This window comes from Macadamia integrifolia, unplaced genomic scaffold (genome assembly GCF_013358625.1).
Source record: "Macadamia integrifolia cultivar HAES 741 unplaced genomic scaffold, SCU_Mint_v3 scaffold526, whole genome shotgun sequence".
NCBI classification, from domain to species: Eukaryota; Viridiplantae; Streptophyta; class Magnoliopsida; order Proteales; family Proteaceae; genus Macadamia; species Macadamia integrifolia.
In genome coordinates, this window is record NW_024870472.1 from 87,501 (window position 1) to 102,500 (window position 15,000).

General features: G+C 48.3%; 2 non-coding genes across 2 annotated transcripts in view; both read left to right on the forward strand.

Annotated features, from left to right (window-relative positions):
* The first annotated feature begins 13,998 nt into the window (after positions 1-13,998).
* On the forward strand, positions 13,999-14,154 carry LOC122069054. Its single transcript, XR_006137339.1, has one exon. It is a non-coding gene; the product is annotated as a 5.8S ribosomal RNA (ribosomal RNA).
* Positions 14,155-14,387: 233 nt separating this feature from the next.
* LOC122069051 overlaps positions 14,388-15,000 on the forward strand; it is a 3,409-nt gene continuing 2,796 nt past the window's right edge. Inside the window, exon 1 of the ribosomal RNA XR_006137338.1 lies at positions 14,388-15,000. This exon is cut by the window's right edge and continues 2,796 nt beyond it. This is a non-coding gene — a ribosomal RNA (28S ribosomal RNA).

The window sequence follows — 15,000 nt, forward strand, 5'->3', positions numbered from 1 at the left end:
AATATTGGCCGAGGCAAAGTGGTGCCTGAATGTCGTGGAGCAAAGTGGGGAGGAGCTCAAAGGCAATGTGGAAAAGTCGGGAGGAGCTCGATGGCCAGATGGGGGAGCTCAAGGGGTCCTTACAAGGTGCTCTCAACACCATAGTAAGTAACCAAGAGGAGATGGTTGCCACCCACAACTCAAGTATGCAAAGGAGTTGGATAAGGTGGAAGCTCGTATTGGAGAAGAAGTATGGAAAGAGTAGGAGCACTGCGGCGAGGGAAGCCACTACCTCTCATGACATGTCTAAAGGAGAGGCACTAAGGCACAAGTGTGATAAGGTGAATCGGCTCAAGACTAGAGACAAGTGATTCCTATGTGATGAACTACATTGGTTTAGGGATTACCCCCGGAGGAAAGCTCTTAGTGCCCTATTGGAGGAAGAGGGCCAAGAGGAAGAGCCACCTTGCATGGGGTCCCCAATGCAGCGTGGTGCCACCAGGGCCGAGATAGGGGTCAAGGCCCTTAACTCTCAAAAGGGGTTGATGTGTGCAAAAGTATGCATCAATGGGAAGCCCGCACAGGCGAAGGTAGATACAGGAGCCACACACAACCTTGCCTTGACGGAGGAGGCAAAGGAACTCGGGCCAAGGGCGTCCTAAGGCTATCAAATCCAAAGAATGCCCCATACGTAATGTTGCTCAAGGGGTTGAGATGAACCTTAGGACTAAAGAAGTTCTCCAACACCATCCAAGGGCTAGGTGCTTACTTGCCCTTGGACGGGAGGGCAAGACAAGGAGAATTTGGGAGCAAGCCATCCATGCCAAGAAAGAGGAAGATGCAAACAAGAGAACGGAGACAACCAGACGATGTTGTAGGAGGCTCAAGTTATGTGACTACAACAAGAACCTCAGTAGGCGTTACTCCTTGCCAGGGTAGGTGTTGCCTTATTTGGCAAAGGCACTCACCAAGGACCAACCAAGAGTGTTCAACCAAGCAAGTGAGTTCTCAAGCCTTGTACTCAAGAGTTCTCTAGTGCTATACAAGTTCATTCTTCTCAAACTCACTCTTGTGTTCACTTCTTCTCTTCCCTAGTCCCTTAAGGAGGGTGGTCAGGCTGACTTAGCGCTAGTGGAAGTGCTAGTTGCCGGCGTGGTTGCTTAGAAAGGTCTAAAGTAGTGACAATGTGCTCTTGAATGGCCCAAGTGGGTGCCTTCTCGTGCTCCCAAGTGTTGACTATGTGTGCCCATGTGTACACAATGAATGGCCGCATAACACCCCAAGTGTTGACTACATGTACACAATGAATGGCCCAAGTGTTGCCTAATTGTGCCCATGCATGCCCACAATTGTTGCCTAAGTGTGCACTGTGCCTGTGCATGCTCTTGAATGCCCCAAGTGTCACCTTAAATGTGCCTATACGTGCCCATAAGTGTTGAATGAGAGTGACTACGTGTGCACCCAAGTGTAGCCCAAGTGTCGCCTAACTGTGCTATTGAATGCCGCAAGTGTGCACATATACGTGCCCATGACAATGCCTACGCGTGCCCCCTTGAGGGTGCCTAAGTTCATATGCAGGCAGTGCACAAGGCAGTAGTACCACACGCAGAGCCTCATAATGTGCGTGCGTGGTGGCAGGCATGGCTGCACTACCGCGCGGATGGCAGCTAGCATGGATGCACAAGGTGTAGGCATCGCTGCGGGCAAGGTTGCACTAGCATGCATAAGGCTGCTAGCATCGAGGCAGGCTACCGCGCACATGGATGCGGGTGTGGCAGCAATACCGCACACATGGTTGCATGCAACTTCGGGCATGGTTGCGGGTAAGGCTCCACTATCGCAAGCAGGGGTGCAGGCTACCGCACCCACATGGCTGGGGGCAAGGATGCACACAACGCGTAAGGTGGCAGGTAACAACGTGCATTGCTACAAGAAAGGGTGCACAACCACATGCAAGGTGGTAGGCACGGCCACACATGGCTATGGGCAATGGTGCAAGCAGCGCACGCTGGGCTGCTGCCCGTGCCGCACTTCCATGCACATAGCTACGACCAATGCTGCAAAAGCCTCGTACATGGTTTTGTGCATGGCCGCACATGCCGCGTGAAATTTTACAGGCATGGCGCACATGACACGCAGTTGGTTGCACAGCCGCGCCCAAGGTTACGTTCCATGCCGCACATGCCGCGCGTTTAGTTGCACTAATGGGCGCAAGGTTGCTAGCATGGCCGCACATACTGCGTCCCTGGCTTCCCTACCACTCGCAAGGTTGCGTGCATTGCTCCTCACCGCCCCCCAGGTCGCATGCATGGCATGTGCCACGTCCATCGCTGCCTCGCCAAGTGCTTGGTTTCAGGATTTGTCGGAAGTGCCACGCACGAGGTTGCAAGCACGGCTGCACCACTGGGCGTAAGGTTGCATTGCGTGGTCACTTATGCATCACCCGTGGCTGCACTACCATGCGCAATGTCGCTGGCATGGCCTCCCATGTGTCTATATGATGGCTGGCATGGCCACACATGCCACAAGCATTTCAGCACATGGCACGCACAAGGTTGCACGCATTGCTGCACTTTCATGCCCACGTCTGCAGTTCTCCGTGCACATAGCTGCACACACATGGGTGCTACTGTGGTCCCCATGGGCCATGCAACAGAGGCTCCTTTGCGGCCTTTGGCGGCACACGAGGCACCGACTGCTGCACACGCCAAGGCCATGCCCGCACAACATAGTTTAGGTCTTTAAATCATGTTGTGCAAAACATCCCTTTGGGTTAGAAAAGCTTTGCAATTGGCTATTTGGCACCCAAAGTACAATCATTTTCACTTAAACCTCGTATTTCCATTTTTTTTGGTATTTTTCGTAATGTTTCAATCATAAAAAATTAAAATATGTTGGAATGGTCTAATAATTTTTTAGAACATTCTATCAAACTTTGGAAGGCATCCGAAATTTAGTTTTCAAAAAAATACATTAAAATGGATTTTTCATAGTTTTTTGAATTTAATATGTTTTTTAAAGTTAAAAAACTTAATAAAAAAATAAATATTTATCAGAAAACTATGATTTTTTTATGAAAATAATATTTGGATTTTTCCTTAATTTCATACCAAGTTTCATTTGATTTGGATATTTGAAGCTCAAAAAATAGACCAGTATATTTTTGGGGGGGGTCATGTCTCCTTCTGGAAAGGGGCAAAGAGCATAAGAGCTACCTTGAGGGAGGGGGTGCCACTCCCCAAGTGGTTTTTGAAAGGCCATACAGAGGGGTAGTAGACAATGAGCAGACATGGTAGGCAAACCCAAAAGACCCATGGCATGGGAAAAAAAGTGAAATGGCATGTGGGTTTTGATGATTTGGCCCTTGGTGTGCACCGAGGCATGCCACTGCATGCGGCTAGGTGCGCATGGCTGCCTGCCTTGCATGCCATGATCCCACAACTACTGTAACGTGTGCCAGTCATGGCACAGCATGCCCAACGAATGTGCACGTGCTTACGAATGGTCAGCCCTTCTGTCGCACAACGCCACCCCCTTCTGCCACACAGCGTTGCCTGCCATCATGGGCTGCTGGGCACACATGGATGCCTACCACTTCTTCTACCACATGTTCCAGTCAATGCACAACATTTCCAAGGAAGGTCTGGCTTGTGAAAATATGTACATGGCGCGTCCATCCCAACAGTCATCCCCTCTGTCACACACAGTTGCTTGCCATATTGTGTGCTGCTGGGCGCGCATGGCTGCCTGCCTTGCACTGCAGTGCCTCCACATCTTCCGCCACATGTGTTTGTGACCGTACAGCATGCCCAAGAGTGGCATCGTCTGTGCAAAACACCTTCACGGTATATCGATTTCGAAGATTTGGCCCTTGCTGTGCGTTGCGCCTGCCACTGCGTGTTGCTTGGTCGTCGTGGTTGCCTAACATATACCTCTATGCCTCGACAGCTGCTGCCCCTACACTCGTGGCTGCAAAGAAAGCCCGACAAAGGCTTGGCATGTATGTGAAAACATGTACATGGCTCATCTATCCAGATGGTCAGCCCATCTGCTGCACACCACTGCCTGCAACCGTGTGCTGCTGGGTGCCCATGGCTACCTATCTACTATTGCCATACCCCCACAATTGCTGATACATGTGTCCGTAGCTGCACAGTAATTTCCAGAGAGGCATGGCATTTTTAAACAAGTAAATGGCCAATGCGTCCTGATGTTCAGCCCCTCTGCCGCACACCATTGCCTGCCACCCTAGGTTGTTAGGTACGCAAGGGTTTCTGCCTTGTGCTGCCATGCCCCACAGCTACTGCCAGATGTCCCTATAGCCGCATGGGATGCCCAAGATAGGCTTGGCATGTGAAAATCACCATCAAGGCACGTTGGTTCCGATGATTTCCTTTGATGTGCGTTGTGGCCTACCATGGAGTGCTGCTGCCACATACGCCGATAGCCACACAACATGCCCAAGAGTTGTATGGCATGTGAAGGACAACAACATGGCATGATAGTCCGGATGATTAGCCCCTTTTTTGCACCTTGGCCGGCCAATGCATGCTGGTGGTTTGCATGGCTGCCTGCACACTGCACCTACACCCTCATCGCAGCCTATTGCCACTTTTGCTAGTTTTATACAGCATGCCCAAAGGAGTCATGGCATATGAAAAATGTGGAAATGACGCGTTGGCCCCATTGATTAATCCCTTCTAGGCACCATGGCAGTTTGACATGCTTTGTTTCCTGCCATGTGCAGTTGTGCTGGTGCCACTTTTTACAAGCATGGTCGTAGTCACGCATTTCAACCCCTCTTTGCTCTTTGGCTTGTTGTCATTTGTAGGACATGGTGCAAGGGGTGGGTTGTTGTCTACATTTGACGGAATCATTGGTCAAGTCAATGTGCACAATAAATATTTGGTTGGTCCCTCCGCCCATCCCATTGTTTTTTGTTTTTTTTAAATTGCACTATCGTGGGTTTGTTGCTTCCAAGGATTTTTTACAGCCAGTGTTATAATATGACATTAACGTGGGTCTCTGGAGAACATAGGTTGCAAGCTTGCAGGTGGAGACAGATCACGAGTCCCTCCCCCTCCCCCCCCCCAACTTTTGTTTTTAAAAAGAAAATTGTATTCTCGTGGGTCTGTTGCTTGCAAGAGTTTTCTCATGCTTGGTTTTGTGGCCTTCATGGTATTTGGAGAAATGCGTTTCTAAGTCGCGCCTGGGTGCAGAGGTGTTTGCATGCCTCTTGCCGCAAGTGTTATAATGCGACATTAACGTGGGTCTCTGGAGATCATAGGTTTGCAAGCTTGCAGGTGGAGATAGATCACTAGTCCCTCCCCCTTCCCCCCCCCCCCCCACACTTTTGTTTTTAAAAGGAAAATTGCATTCTTGTGGGTTTGTTGCTTGCAAGAGTTTTGTCATGCTCGGTTTTGTGGCCTTATGGTATTTGGAGAAATGCGTCTCTAAGTCGTGCCTAGGTGCGGAGATGTTTGCATGCCACCTTCCAGAAGTGTTATAATACGGCATTAACGTGGGTCTCTGATGAACATAGGTTGCAAGCTTGCAAGTGGATACAAATCACATGTCCCTTCCCCCCTCCACTTGTTCATTTAAAAAATTTACATTATCGTGGGTTTGTTGCTTGCGAGAGCTTTCTCATACTCGGTCTTGTGGCCTTTGCTATTTGGAAAATCACATTTCTAAGTCGTGCCTAGGTGCGGAGGTGTTTGCATGGCTCTTGCCGCAAGTGTTATAATACGACATTAATGCGGGTCTCTAGAGAACATAGGCTGCAAGCTTGTAGGTGGAGATAGATCTTGAGTCCCTCGACCCCTATTGATTGTTGAGATTTTCGTGCATAGCGGGGCTATTGATTTTTCTTCTACCAAATCCTTATTACGTTGTAGTAGGTTTGGTGGTGGATTGTGACGGTAGTGGACGCATTGCACGTGAGTGGCTATTGTTTTTCTTGTGGTTGTGGGCTCTTTGCTTGTGTATTGAACCACTATGCACAGATACCTCAATGGGTCGCGATCGGCAAAAGTGTCTTTTTTAAGAGCATGAAAATTGTTCCTGTGTTGCTTACCTAGTTGGATGGAAAGATGCTGCCCCTTCACTCTCATTTCATCCCTCTTGCCGGCCCTTGTGGTTGGTGTGAGGTGGCTTGGCATACGATGCATATGTCCACTTTCTTTGTGTCACTGGTGCACGTGCACTATTTGTGCTCTAGGATCCGGGACATTTTGTGGGGCAAGGTGGATGTGTGTGTGTGTCCTCTTGAATCCTTTGGTTGCGCCTCGTTGCACAAGATTGATAGACTGCCATTAATGTATGGAGCAGCATTACCCAATGCACAATTGGGGATGTGGTTCATGGAGTGCTTTGGCGTCGAGAAGGAAAGTTTCCTGGTTGATCCTGCCAGTAGTCATATGCTTGTCTCAAAGATTAAGCCATGTATGTGTAAGTATGAACTAATTCAGACTGTGAAACTGCGAATGGCTCATTAAATCAGTTATGGTTTGTTTGATGGTATCTGCTACTCGGATAACCATAGTAATTCCAGAGCTAATACATGCACCGAACCCCAACTTTTGGAAGGGAAGCATTTATTAGATAAAAGGTCAACGCGGGCTCTACCCGTTTCTCTGATGATTCATGATAACTCGACGGATCGCATGGCCTTTGTGCCAACGATGCATCATTCAAGTTTCTTCCCTATCAACTTTCGATGGTAGGATAGTGGCCTACTTTGGTGGTGACGGGTGACGGAGAATTAGGGTTCGATTCTGGAGAGGGAGCCTTAGAAACGGCTACCACATCCAAGGAAGGCAGCAGGTGCGCAAATTACCCGATCCTGACACGGGGAGGTAGTGACAATAAATAACAATACCGGGCTCTTCGAGTCTGGTAGTTGGAATGAGTACAATCTAAATCCCTTAACGAGAATCCATTGGAAAGCAAGTCTGGTGCCAGCAGCCGCGGTAATTCTAGCTCCAATAGCGTATATTTAAGTTGTTGCAGTTAAAAAGCTCATAGTTGGACTTTGGGATGGGTCGATCGGTTTGCCTCATGGTGTGTACCGATGATCTCATCCCTTCTGTCGGCGATGCGCTCTTGGCCTTAATTGGCCTGGTCGTGCCTCCAGCGCCATTACTTTGAAGAAATTAGAGTGCTCAAAGCAAGCCTACTGTCATAGACCGCCCACTGAAGGCCCATAGGCCAAGCCCATTAAACTCATGGACTTAGGCCATTGGGCTTAGTAAGGCCCAGTTTCTAGAGATTTCTACCAAAGTGTGGAACTCTAGATATTTTATACGAAAATATTATGTAGGGAGGTTTCTAAAGTTCTCCACTAAGGAGGTGGCACTATAAATAGTGGTGCCCTCATTTAGCCAAGGCACCAAGTAAGTGAGGTCTCAAGCCTTGTACTCAAGAGTTCTTTAGTGTAATACAAGTTCATTCTTCCCAAACTCACTCTTGTGTTCACTTCTTCTCTTCCCAAGTCCCTTAAGGAGTGTGGTTAGGCTGACTTAGTGCTAGTGGGAGTACTAAGTGCCAGTGCGGTTGCTTAGAAAGGTCTAAGGCTATGACAGTTGTGGTATCAAAGCTTCGGTTTTGAGGGAGCCAAGCTTGTGGGATAAGCATTATGTCTACCCTTTTAGAGGCACACGACGTTGCAACATGTGAGTAGAACCGTGGAAGGGAGGGAAACCCCAACACTGGGAAGCAAAAGAGGAGCAAAGACAAGTCCGTATATGTTGGCTGTGCTATGGAGTCTCACTTAGCTCGGGTGGAGCTAGCAATGGGCGAGGTGAAGGGACACCTTGATGTTGTAGAGCAAAGTGGGGAGGAGCTCGAAGGAGAGCTCAAGGAGTCCCTATTGAGTACTCTCAACACCATGGCATATGATCAAAAGGAGGATTTTGCATCCATTAATGCTCATGTGTGGGAGGGCATTTCCACCTTCAAGGATCAAATGCGGGAGGCGTTGGCCAAGATAGAAGCTTGTGTTGCTGAGGTACATGAGGATTAGGCTTTATGTAAGAGGGCGGTAGCCGGGGGAGCTACTACCTCACGAGAAGTGCCTAGGATGGAGGTGCCAAAGCCCAAGCCATTCTTTGGGAAGAGAGATACATGGGAAATCGACAACTTTTTATGGCACATGGAGAGGTACTTCGAGGCAATGGCACTTAATGATGAGGCATCAAAGGTACGGACCGCTACTCTCTACCTCACCGATGATGCAACTCTATGGTGGCGTAGAAAGCATGCCAATATGGAGAGAAGTATGTGCACCATAGACACTTGGGATGATTTCAAAACTGAGTTAAAGAAACACTTCTATCCCGAGAATGCCACCTTCTTGGCTAGAAAGAGCCTAAAAAGGCTTAAACACACAGGTTCTATTCGGGACTATGTGAAGGAATTCTCTACCCTAATGCTCGAATTCCCAAGTATAACCAAGGAGGAGCTCCTATACAACTTCATGGATGGCCTCCAAGGCTAGGCTGCATAAGAACTACAATGCCGAGGCATGCAGGACCTTGCCTCAGCCATCACAGCAGCAGAGTTATTAGTGGAGTTTAAGAGAGACGATAGTTCTAAGCCCAAGAAGGGCACTAATGGGAAAGGTGGGGGAGAGAAGGGGCCTTAGACATACCCTCCCAAGGAAGGTAGTAGTAAACCATCTTCAAACAAGGAGGGTAGGCCCAAGCAAGACAAAAGGGACAAGTTCACACCCAAGGATAAGTGTTTCTTATGTGATGGTCCCCATTGGGCTAGGGATTGCCCCAAGAGAAAGACTCTCAATGCCCTACTCGAGGAGAAAGAAGACAATGAGGCTCATATGGGGTCCCTACAACGACTTAGTGCCGTCAAGGCTAAGACAAAGATCAAGGCCACAACCTCACAAAAAGGGCTAATGTACGTGGAGGTGCATATCAATGGTAAGCCCACTCATACCATGATAGACACAGGTGCTATGCACAACTTCATCTCAACAGAAGAGGCGAAGAGACTTGGACTTAAAGGGATCAAGGAGGGAGGATGGCTTAAGGCCGTCAACTCCCAAGCCCATCCCATACATGGTGTTTCTCGAGGGGTCGAGTTAAACATCAGGACATAGAAAGGCACAGTTGACTTGTCGATAGTGCCCATGGATGATTTTCAAGTGGTGCTTGGCATGGATTTCTTACAAAAGGTTAAGGCCATACCCATGCCATTTATCAGCACGGTTTGCATTATGGAGGAAGGAGCTCCATGCATGGTCCCAACTGTACAAGGGACCAAGGATGGCCCAAAACTTCTTTCGGCTATACAGCTCTAGAAAGGAGTTAAGAAGGGGGAGACAACATACTTGGCAGCACTCTTAGAGCCTAAAGAAGATGGTCCAACTAAGGTGCTACCCAAGCCAATCGAGAAGGTCCTTGAAGAGTTCAAGGATGTGATGCCAAATGAGTTGCCCAAGAGGCTTCCACCTAGGAGGGAGGTGGATCATGCCATTGAGTTGGAGCTAGGTGCCAATCCACTAGCAATGGCACCATATAGAATGTCACCACTAGAGTTGGAGGAGCTAAGGAAGCAACTCAAGGAATTATTGGATGCGGGATTCATTCGCCCTTCTAAAGCTCCCTACGGTGCCCCGGTTCTTTTTCAACGGAAGCATGATGGATCGCTTTGACTATGCATCGACTATAGGGCATTGAACAAGGTAACAATCAAGAATAAGTATCCCATTCCTTTGATAGCAGATCTATTTGATAGACTTGGTGGGGCAAGGTACTTCACCAAGTTAGACTTACGATCGGGGTACTACCAAGTCCGCATCGCAGAAAGTGATGAGCCCAAGACAATGTGCGTGACTCGATATGGCTCATATGAGTTCTTGGTGATGCCATTTGGACTCACGAATGCCCTGGCTACATTTTGCACCCTTATGAACAAGATCTTCCATCCCTACCTTGACAAGTTTGTGGTGGTGTACTTGGACGACATCGTTGTCTATAGCAATACATTGGAGGAGGACGTGCAGCACTTGAAGATCATCTTTAAGGAACTAAGGAACAATCAGCTCTATGTCAAGAAGGAGAAATGTGCATTTGCACAAGAGGAGGTAATGTTCCTTGGTCACAAGATTAGAGGTGGAACCTTACAAATGGATGAGAGCAAGGTGCGGGCTATCCAAGAATGGGAGGCACCAACTAAAGTGACTGGGCTAAGGTCTTTCCTTGGCTTAGTTAACTATTATTGGCGGTTCATTCAAGGTTACTCAAGAAGGGCAGCTCCACTTACAGACTTACTAAAGAAGAACCGACCATGGTTATGGTCGGACTCATGCAAAGAGGACTTTGAGGACTTAAAGAAGGCTATCATGGGGGAACTGGTGCTTACCCTACCCGACTATGGCAAGCCATTTGAGGTGCACACAGATGCATCTAACTTTGCTATCAGTGGGTGTTGATGCAAGAAAGGCACCCCATTGCCTATGAGAGCCGTAAGTTGAACGAGACAGAGCGGCGCTACACAGTCCATGAGAAGGAGATGACTGCGGTGGTGCATTGCCTAAGGACATGGCGATACTACCTACTTGGGTCACAGTTTGTGGTGAAGACAGATAATGTTGCCACTAGCTACTTTCAAACCCAAAAGAAGTTGAGTCCTAAGCAAGCTAGATGGCAAGACTTCTTAGCAAAGTTTGACTTCATCTTTGAATACAAGCCGGGCCGGGTAAGGCCAACGAGGTGGCTGATGCACTTAGTAGAAAGGCAAAGTTAGCTTCTCTTAGCCAACCGGAGGGGGAACTTCTAGAGTTGATCAAAGAGGGCCTCCAACATGATCCTATGGCTAAGAACTTACTTACCCTTACACGGGAAGGCAAGACACGAAGATTTTGGGAGCAAAATGGTTTGCTCTACGCTAAGAAGAGGAGACTCTATGTGCCTAAGTGGAGTAACCTATGGAGAAACCTCATTCACGAATGCCACGACACTAAATGGGCTGGCCACCCAGGACAAAGGCGCACGTGGGCATTGTTGGAAGCGGCTTACCATTGGCCTCAGATGCGGGATGACATAGAGGCCTACGTGAGAACTTGTCTTGTATCCCAACAAGACAAGGTGGATTAGCAACCACCCAGGGGACTATTGGAGCCACTTCCCATACCAGAAAGACTATGGGAGAGTGTCTCTATGGACTTCATCAGTGCCCTACCCAAGTCAGAAGGGTGTGGGTCAATAATGGTGGTGGTTGACAGATTTTCAAAATATGGCACATTCGTGGCAACACCAAGGGATTGTATGGCAGAAGAAGTGGCAAGGCTATTTCTAAAGCATGTCCTCAAACATTGGGAGGTGCCACAATCCATAATAAGTGATCAAGACCCTCGCTTCACAGGGAGGTTCTGGACAGAGCTATTCAAGTTGTTGGGATCGTCGCTACACTTCTCAACAAGCTTCCATCCACAGACCGATGGGCAAACAAAGCGTATTAATAGCTTATTGGAGCTTTACTTGAGACACTTTGTGAGTGCTAACCAACATGACTGGGCCAAGTTGCTTGATATGGCTCAGTTCTCTTACAACCTCCAACGAAGTGAGGCTACGAACCAAAGTCCATTTGAAATTGCCACGGGACAACAACCCTTAACACCAAACACAGTGATGACCGGTTACATAGGGAAGATCCCTTCGGCATTTAAGGTTGCCAAGGAGTGGCAAGAAAAGCTAGATGTGGCTAAGTCATACCTATACAAGGCCACCAAAAAGATGAAGAAATGGGCTGACAAAGGGAGGCGACCAGAAAACTTCAAGACCGGGGACTTGGTACTTGTGAAGCTTCTACCCCAACAATTCAAGTCCCTAAGGCAGGTACATAAGGGGCTGGTTCGCAGGTATGAAGGCCCGTTCAAGATAACCAAAAAGGTGGGCAAAGTATCCTATGAGGTGAGCCTACCTCCTAAACTCAAGATCCATCCAGTCTTCCATGCAAGCCTAATAAAGCCATACCATAGAGATAAGGAAGACCCAAGTCGTGGAGCCTCAACAAGATCACCAATGGCAATCACTACTTCCTACGGCAAGGAAGCTGAATACATGATCACGGATCGAGTCATCCGAAGGCGAGGAGTACCACCTAGTAGGGAGTACTTAGTCAAGTGGAAGGAGCTACCAGAGAGCGAGGCAAGCTGGGAACCCGTTGACTCTTTATGGCAATTCTAAGACCACATACAAAGGTTCCATGAAGAAGATGCGACGAGGACGTCACCGAATTAGATGGGGGAGAGTTTCACAGACCACCCACTGAAGGCCCACAAGCCAAGCCCATTAAGCCCATGGACTAAGTCCATTGGGCTTAGTAAGGCCTAGTTTCTAGTGATTTCTACCAAAGTGTGAAACTCTAGATATTTTATAAGGAAATATTATGTAGGGAGGTTTCTAGAGTTCTCCACTAAGGAGGTGGGAAGCTTCTAGTTTCCACCCCAATCGTTGGATGTAAGACACATGTACATATCTTAGCCATTCATTGTAACTAGGAGTGACTATAAATAGAGGTGCCCTCATTTAGCCAAGGCACCAAGTAAGTGAGTTCTCAAGCCTTGTACTCAAGAGTTCTTTAGTGTAATACAAGTTCATTCTTCCCAAACTCACTCTTGTGTTCACTTCTTCTCTTCCCAAATCCCTTAAGCAGTGTGGTTAGGCTGACTTAGTACTAGTGGGAGTACTAAGTTCCGGTGCGGTTGCTTAGAAAGGTCTAAGGCCGTGACACTACGCTCTGGATACATTAGCATGGGTTAACATCATAGGATTTCGGTCTAATTGTGATGGCCTTCGGGATCGGAGTAATGATTAATAGGGACAATCGGGGGCATTCGTATTTCATAGTCAGAGGTGAAATTCTTGGATTTATGAAAGATGAACCACTGCGAAAGCATTTGCCAAGGATGTTTTCATTAATCAAGAACGAAAGTTGGGGGCTCAAAGACGATCAGATACCATCCTAGTCTCAACCATAAACAATGCCGACCAGGGATCAACAGATGTTGCTTTCAAGACTCCGCTGGCACCTTATGAGAAATCAAAGTTTTTGGCTTCCGGGGGGAGTATGGTTACAAGGCTGAAACTTAAAGGAATTGACGGTACGGCACCACCAGGAGTGGAGCCTGCGGCTAATTTGACTCAACACGAGAAAACTTACCAGGTCCAGATATAGTAAGGATTGACAGACTGAGAGCTCTTTCTTGATTCTACGGGTGGTGGTGCATGGCCGTTCTTAGTTGGTGGAGCGATTTGCCTGGTTAATTCCATTAACAAATGAGACTACAGCCTACTAACTAGCTATGTGGAGGTGACCCTCCACGGCCAGCTTCTTAGAGGGACTATGGCCGTTTAGGCCACAGAAGTTTGAGGTAATAACAGGTCTGTGATGCCCTTAGATGTTCTGGGCCTCACATGCGCTACACTGATGTATTCAACGAGACTATAGCCTTGGCCGACGGGCCCAGGTAATTTTTAAAAATTCCATCACGATAAGGATAGATCATTGCAATTGTTGGTCTTCAACGAGAAATTCCTAGTAAGCACGAGTCATCAGCTAGCGTTGACTACGTCCCTGCCCTTTGTACACACCGCCCATCGCTCCTACCGATTGAATGGTCCGGTGAAGTGTTCGGATCACGGCGACATAGGTGGTTCGCTACCATCGACGTCACGAGAAGTCCACTGAACCTTATCATTTAGAGGAAGGAGAAGTCTTAACAAGGTTTTCGTAGGTGAACCTGCGAAAGGATCATTGTCGATACCTGCCCAGCGAGACTTGTGAACATGTTGCATTGCTCGTTCAAGGTTGGGCGTGGGAGCATGAGCTCCTTCCTTCTCGACCCTTGTAAAAGGTCGGCCTGTGATTGTTCGTAACATTCGACCCAAACACAACCACCAGCGCAGTCAGCACCAAGGAACTCGCAACGAAAAGGACATGACATCATTGCGCCTTTGGTGTGGTGTGATCATCCTAGATCCGAATCTTTATCTTAACGACTCTCGACAACGGATATCTTGGCTCTTGCATCAATGAAGAATATAGCAAAATGTGATACTTGGTGTGAATTATAGAATCCTGTGAACCATCGAGTCTTTGAACGTAAGTTGCACCCTAGGCCATCGGGCTGAGGGCACGCCTGCCTGGGCATCATGCGTCATGTTGCCCCACCTCCTTTACCCCTTGCGTTGGTGGTGCGGAGCGAAGATTGGCCCGCCGTGTCTCTGTTTGAGGTGCGGTTGGCCCAAAGTTAAGGGCTTCTTATGTGGCAAGTGTCACGATGAGTGGTGGATCAAGCCACTTTGCCATTGTTTGGACATCGTGTGCGTGTTATGTTCCCATTGGGCTCTGGTGATCCTGATTACCATTCGATGGCATTTTGACTGTGACTCCAGGTCAGGCGGGCTACCCACTGAGTTTAAGCATATCAATAAGTGGAGGACAAGAAACTTACAAGGATTCCCTTAGTAACGGTGAGCGAACTGGGAAGAGCCCAACTTGAGAATCGGGGGGCTTTGTCATTCGAATTGTAGTTTGTAGAAGCATCCTCAGTAGCGGACTGGGCCCAAGTCCCCTGGAAGGGGGTGCCAAAGAGGGTGAGAGCCCCATCATGTTCGGACCCTATCGTACCACGAGGCACTGTCGACGAGTCCGGTTGTTTGGGAATGCTGTCTCAATTGGGCGGTAAATTTCGTCCAAGGCTATTTATGGGCGAGAGACAGATAGAGAACAAGTACCGTGAGGGAGAGATGAAAAGGACTTTGAAAAGAGAGTCAAAGAGTGCTTGAAATTGTCAGGAGGGAAGCAAATGGGAGCCGATGATGCGTCTCGATCGGATGCAAAATGGTTAATAGTCAGTCCACCGCTCGACTCGGGGCGTGGATCGATGTGGATTGTGGTGGCATCCCAAGCCCGGGTTATCGTGTTATGCTTGAGGAGATGTCTTCACCGTGATCATGGTAGGCAGAGTATGCCTCGATGGCGTGCCTATTGGCAACT